Raw genomic sequence first — 8,084 nt, forward strand, 5'->3', positions numbered from 1 at the left:
TGGTGGTGATGAGGTTGCTTTCTGCTGCTGTCCTGGAGGTGACCCCGCTTCTGTTGACGCTTGCTGCTTTTTTTTTCATTTATTTGTATATGAGGCAGTCGACCCCACAAAAGTAGCACCTTGGCCGCCTGCCCTCGACGGTCACGTGAAGTCTCGTACCTTCTGGTAGATTTATGGCATCAGGGATAGAATTTATGGATTCTTGGTAAATTTGAACAAGGAGCTCTAATCCCTGACCCGTCCAGTTTTGTTGGTGCAATTTATGCACCTCCAGTATAATGGCGGTGTCCTCTATATCATAAAGAACAGCCGCCACCAGCCAGCATACATTTATTTCGGTGGGGCACCTCCCGAATTTCAATTTTCATCATGCGCTGACCAAGGTATGTCGGTACGAGCAGTAATTCATCTGTTTTTAGGGGCACAGTGGAATGCTGTCTTGCTTCCTTCTCTGTAGCAAAACGTACTTCCACCGTGCTGAAGCGCTTTTCTCTTGTCATATAGGTTTTGTTGGTCAAATCGGTCTGAGGGCCATTTCCAACTGTTGTTGGCTGGTTCGTTCTACTCTTTTCTTCTTGATGTTAAAAACTCTGTATATTACTGATTTTCGATCCGTCTCCTTTATTAATTCCTGAGGTTTGTTAAGGAAGACATTAGTTCCTTCCATAACACCTCCTTTGCATTTTGTAGTTCATTTGTTGTTAAATTCAGCAACTCTTTTGTCTGCTTTACTGCTGAGGCGAAACCGTTGCCGCTAGATTTGCTGTTCGTGTTTGTGGTGTCAGTGTCATTGTTTTGTGTTTCTTTTCTTTTTTCCTCCGTCTCTTTTTCAGGAACAAGTTTTGGCTTGCTATATTTTCTTTGTTGTTGTTGGTGGTGGTATTGGCATCATTGCTCGTGATTGTGCTGCTTAGAGGGGGAAATCTTGACTGTCAGAACAGACACTACCACTCCCCTCGACAAAAGAAGCCATCTTGTTTTTACGTGAAACGAAAAAACAAAATTTTTTTTTAATGGACAAAAAGTCCGAAATTCGTCCCTAAAAGAGGGAAATCCTCAACAAAAGAACCTCTTGCACACCAAAAGGGGTTCGGAAACCAAAAACCAACAAACAAACAGTCAATAAACTTGAAAATTAACAACAAATTTCAAACTATCGGAGCTCTGAAAAACACGTCTTACCTCGACGACAACAATAATAATATTGATTTGAAAAAAATTTGAACTGTATGGCAAGGATGAGACACAAGTGAGTTCCTTAGTGAACACAGTCTAATGTTTTTGTACTGATATTAGAATGGAATTTGGACTCAAGCAGTGCGGTGTAATCTACCTATAAGAGGCAAGGTACAGTCCCTAACAGGGATAGAATTGCCGAATAGAGACTTGATTAAATAAATTGAAACAGAAGGATACAAATACCTTAGCATACTAGAGGCCAACGAGATTATGGAGAAGGAAATGAAAGAGCAACTGAGGATGGAGTATTTCAGAAGACTAAGGTTGGTGTTACGCTCAAAATTGACTGGATGAAATAAAATCCAAGCAGTTAATACGTGGGCGATAGCTTCACTTCGGTATGGAGCAGGAATTATAAAATAGCAAAAAAGAAAAGTGAAGGAAATGGAAATCAAGACCAGAAAAATGTTGACAGTACACGGAGCATTCCATCCTAACAGTGACACTGATAGGCTGTACTTGTGCAGAAGAGTGGGAGAGATTTGATCTGTTGCCAAGACTGTATCCAAACAGAGGAAAACAGCTTAGGGTTTTATATAAAAGAAACATGCTGTGGAGCCATTGTTGAAACATGTGAAGTCATCAAAACTGAAAATTGCGTAATGAAAGAAAAATTTAAACAAGAAATGAACACAAAAGCAGCATGAAAGAAAAAATAATGTACGGTCAGTTTGCAAATGATGTGATCGCGAAGACAAATATAGAGAACCGGCGGCTATGGATGAAGAGGAGTGACCTGAAGATAGAGACAGAAGCACTTATATCACAGTTCAAGAACAAGTGTTAAGGACCAACTATATGAATTGCAGAATTGACAACACTACCGACAGCGGCAAATGCAGAATGAGTGGTGAGAGGTGTGAAACGGTATAGCACATCGTTAGAGAGTGCCGAAATTGACACAATGCGAATATAAAAGACACCACGACAATGTGGCAAGAATGATCCATTGGAAGCTCTGTTGAAATCACGGCCTACAAAGAGCATGCACGTGGTATGAGAAAACCGCAGAAGGAGTCACCGAGAATGAGAATTGCAAAATCCTGTGGCATACAATGATCCAATGCGACGACCTGAAAAGACACCGGAAACTGGACATTGTGATGGTGAATAAAAAAGAAAATCCATGAATGATAACCGACATAGCATTCCCCGGTGACGACAGGATCAATGTGAAAGAAGAAGAAAAAATAAACAACTATGATGATTTGAAGTGGGAAATACGACGGTTGTTATCAATGAGGAGAGTAGACGTGATACCAATAGTAATTAGTACACTTGGAAGTATCAGCACTCAACTACCAGCACGGCTAAAAAAGATTCGTGCAGGTGTGAAGGTAGAACACGTACAAAACTCAGCATTGCTTGGAACTGCAAGAATTCTTTGCAGATTTCTCGAAGCATGACCAGTAAACAAGTGTCACCTTAGTCTGCTGGCTGTAGAGAGCTGACACTTTCAATCATACCCAGCAAAATAAGCTGTGAGTTTTCATATAATGATGATAATAAGAGAACTCAGAGGACGCAAACCTCCGCCAAGGCAACACCAACGCCCTCTCAACGATTAGCCGTAGATGATTTTTAAAATGAGAATATCTGAAATAAACTCAACTGTTCTTACAAACGAGAATACTAAAAATGAATCCGACTGCTTTCAAAAATTAAGTGAAAAAAAAAACAGAAAAATAATCCAGAATCCTTATCCGGTACCTGATCGATCCCAATAGTACTCTTGGAATGTGAAGGTGGGTGTGTGAGCCGTGTTTGTAATGCTGTGTGTGTGTGCGTGTGTCGTCTGAGGTGGGAATAGAGACAGTTTTCTCTATGATATCCTTTTCAGTCTATCAACTGATATAGTGTCTTTGCATATGATCAGAAAGATAGGGTTCGAGTATACAGGGGTGCTAGAAAAAAGTTAGATAATATTTTATGTAATAAAACCAATGGTACCTGCCCTAGATATAGAAGCAAAGATTGGGATAGGATACAAAGGGCTTGTGACAAAGCAAAACAGGGTGAACACGTGGTATAAAGCCAACAAATATCAAGGAGTAATGTTTGTAGAGGCCACAGCCCATGGAGAGGTAGCCCATAGATTTAGGAAAACTCTGAAGGAAACCAAACTCAACATTAAGATTGTTGAACAGTCAGGGGACTTCAGCAGATCACAATTATGTAGGACGTACCCCTTTGAGAATACCATATGCACCAATGATAAATGCATGGTATATAGGATTAGCCCTGACATTAACTGTAGAACTAGAGATGTAATCTACTGCATAAGATGCATAGAAGGTGCTTGTAAAAGACATCTAGGAGCATTGCGGAAAGAGTAAATGAACATTTGAGACAATTTGATGGCAAAAAAAAAACAGTCCTCCATACTCTACCAACATGCCAAGTACCAACATGGAGGCAACCTGGGTCAACTTGATATCTGCATTTCATCGAAGCACCCGAAGGATCCAACGCTCAGACAAATACAGGTGTACGTCCTCAAAAATGAAACATCGTCAGTACTAAATAGGAAATATACATAGTAGATAGTCATAGCCCCATACCTACAGTTTATATTTATATACAGGTAGAATAGTTAGTGGGCTGTTATGTAGATGTATGTGTGTGTGTGTGTGTGTGTGTATATGTATATGTATGTAGGCAAATGGGTATGAAAGTAAAAAAGATAGACATACTGACGGATAGATACATAGGTAATATGAACAGACAAGCACACACACTCACGCGCAAATGAAGACTGAAACACATGACCATATACACACACACACTTCATTTCACACAAGGGCACATATGGAGACACACGTCCACACATATGGAGATACACATCCATACATAAAGACACAGTACATAGTCACAAAGACCCACACACACACACACACTCAGACATGTACACACAAGGAGAGAGAGGTACACACACATGCAAACACATACACACATGCAAACACACACACACAAAAACACGCAAACACATGAATATGCAGAATACATTCATACAAATGTACACACATACATACATATATACATACGGACACACATACATACATACACATACTTGCATGCATACATACATACATACATACATACATACATACATACAGATATACATACATGTGTATGCGCACACACACACTGATCCACACACATACGCACAAACAAACAAAAAGAACGCTGCTTGAATAACAAACAGAGTCAACAACTATTGAAAAGGACGCAAGGAGTAACGAAAATTTTACTGGTGCGTGTGTTAAATTATAAGGCACTAAAAGAGAATGACTCTCCCCAGACACAACAGAACTGCAACCTGTTGTTTATATCACACACACACGCACACACACACACACACACACACACACACACACATATATATATATATATATATATATATATATATATATATATATATATATATATATATAGTTCAAATTTACAGAAAACAAAAGACGAAGACAGGTGTAGGAACAACAAGCAGGTTATTAGCTTAACGCTCAGCAAAATGGAAAAGGCTTTTACGTTTGGAGCCTTCGCTCTTCGACAGAAAGGATAAAAGGAAGAAAAATGAAGAGAGAATGAAAAAAGCCGAGTGAGAAAAATGCGCATAGATCAACAGTCCAACATAGCAAGATGACTGGAAAAAGAGGCTGAATGAAATGGAGATGATGATGATGATGATGATGATGATGATGATGATGATGATGATGATGATGATGATGATGATGATGATGATGATGATGGTAATGGCTAGTTAATGGGTAACATTCCTACTTCCAAAAAATGAAGAAACAAATGAACCAAAAAGTTATAGACCCCATAACCTGCTTAGCAACAATGCATAAAATGCTAGCATCTGTCTTGAATGAATATAACTATAGGTTTTTTAATAGAAAGTGACATATTCCCTAATGAGCAAAAAGGATGTAAACGTGGGTCCTATGGTTGTAAAGATCAGCTACTCATCATAGGAAGATTGTCACAAACGACAGAAAAAACTTGACGATAGCCTGGATAGACTATAAAAATGCTTTTGACAGTCTACCACATAGCTGGATAAAGAAATGTTTAGAAATGTATAAATTGCACCTACTCTGTGAAACTTCTTGTCTGTAAGTATGAGATCATGGAGAACCACATTGACTTTGAACAGTGACACTGAATCTCTTCATGCTGGAGATATAAGAATTTTGTGTGGCATTTTCCGGACAACTCTCTATCACTACTTCTCTGTTGTCTAGCCTCAATACCTCTCTCGAAATTGCTCAATAATGTACAATACTGTTATAAAATGTTTGATAAAAATATAATCCATCTCATTTACATCGTTGATTTAAAGCGCTTTGCAAAAAATGACCAATAATTACAGGGCTTACTAGCGATTGTCAAACAATTCAGTGATGACATCAGAATGCAATTTGGATTCGATAAATGTATAAAAGCTACCTTTGTCAAAGGAAAAATGACAGAAACATCCAATGTTAATCTGGACCAGCAGAATGTCATAAAGGAATTAGAACCAGCAGAGAGCTACAAATACCTAGGGGTAATTGAAGGGGACGGAATCAAACATTCAGTGATGAGGAAAAGGATCAGAAGAGAATGTTATCGCAGGGTAAAGGCAATACCCAAGACAGAGCTGAATGCAAGAAACAGGATCGAAGCGATCAATACTTTAGCCGTACCAGTCGCGCCTTACAGTTTCAATATCATTAACTGGGCAGTTACTGAAATATGTAATTTTGACAGAAAAATACGAAAACTGTTGACAATGAATGGAATGCACCACCCTAAAGCAGATATAGAACGACTTCGCCTGCAAAGAAAATAAGGTGGCCATGAACTTTTACAACTGGAATTAATAATGAAGATTGCCACAATTGGCCTAGATAGCTACCTGAAAAACTCTGATAACTGGATGTTAAAACTAGTCTCAAAGCATGAAAACAAGAAAGCATCATACTCAGTAACAAAACAGGCAAAGGAATATCTAAGTGAATTCCAAATACAACAAATTCCAGAATTAGACGTACTAGAAACAAGCACAGAAAAGGCTAAGCGTATGAAAACCCGTGCTAAAACTGCTGCCTTAGATATTCTTACTGATGTCAAGAAAAACCTCTCAATGGTAAATACCCAAAGAGAGCTAATAGTGCCGATGTTAACAAAGCCCTTACACGTCAATGGTTAATGTCTTCTGGCTCAAAATCAGAAACAGAAGGGTTTATCATAGCAGCCCAAGATCAATGCCTACCTACAAGAAACTACCAGGCCAACATATTAAAGAACGGCAGTAGCCCAACATGTCGCTTATGTCAACAACAAAATGAAACTATTGATCATGTTGTCTCCATGTGCAGTCTTCTGCGCCTACAGAGTATCTCAACAAGCATGATAGAGCAGCACAATATATTTATTGGGTAATTTGCAAAGAATCTTGAACCTGCTGCATAATAAAAACTGGTGGGAACACAAACCCCCTCTAGTGCTTGAAAATGATCACACCTCACTCCTCTGGAATTTCACCGTTCAAACTGACAGGTAGATAGATGCGAATAGGCCAGACATTATATTGAAAGACTTCAGACAAAAATCATGCCTCCTCATTGATATGACTGTCCCAATCGGCATAAATGTATCTGTCAAGACTTACCAAAAACTGAGCAAGTATAAAAATTTTGAAATAGAAATTGGCAATATGTGGAACCTGAAGACTAAAACAATACCTATTTTCATAGGTGCCCTAGGAATGATAGCAAAAGGGGCTAATTGCTACCTAGATCATCTACCATGAAGACCCAAAATGGCAGAAATTCAAAAGATAGTGAACTGCCCATATCCTACGTAAAATAATGTCTACGTAATCTCAAATTTTAAAACAAGCTCATAATTTTCATGTTTTCTTAAACATTCTCTAAAATAATACTACGTGCAAAACCAAATATATAACACCCTAGGCATAAAACCAACAGGAACTTCTAGCATGGAGCCAACTTGTACAAATACAAAGTAAAAGTCAAACAACAACAACAATAATAATAATAATAATAATAATAATAATTGATGTATCAATACCAGCAGATGACAACGTTTCTCTAAAAGAAATGGAAAAACTTTCAAAATACAAAGACCTGGAAATATATATATATATACACACGCATTTATATTTTCCTATACATACATACATGCACGTATACAAACACACATAATAATGTGTGTATTCATATACACACACACACTCACATGCACGCACATACACATACTGAACCCTGTTTATATGTATGTGCCTGTATATGTGTGTGTGTATGTGTGTGTGTGTGTGTGTGTATGTATGTATGTATGGATGTATGGATGGATGGATGGATGGATGGATGGATGAATGGATGTATGTACATATGTATGTATGTATGTATGTATTATGTATGTGTGTATGTATGTATGTATGTATGTATGTATGTATGTATGTATGTATGTATGTATGTATGTATAATTTCAATAATAATAAAAGGATAAAATATTTCGAAATGCTGCATTGAAGATGAGAAATAAGTAAGTAAATATAACTTTACTGTAATCTCGAAACGCGTATGTAGGTAATCTGAGTCGTGTGGATTCGTTAATTTTTCTTTTGTTCATTTTGCCTACTTAAAAAAGTGTGTTACTGTCTGGGAGATCTTTATGGTAGTGGAAGAGGCATTTAACGCCTATTTCTAAATTTGGTGTGTGGCGAAGCAATTAAAATGACCCCTGATTATAAGTATGTTTATAATTATAGAATATTATGTATGTATATGTATACATATATGTGTATGTATATATATATGTGTATATATATATAT

Source organism: Octopus bimaculoides, chromosome 5 (assembly GCF_001194135.2).
Source record: "Octopus bimaculoides isolate UCB-OBI-ISO-001 chromosome 5, ASM119413v2, whole genome shotgun sequence".
NCBI classification, from domain to species: Eukaryota; Metazoa; Mollusca; class Cephalopoda; order Octopoda; family Octopodidae; genus Octopus; species Octopus bimaculoides.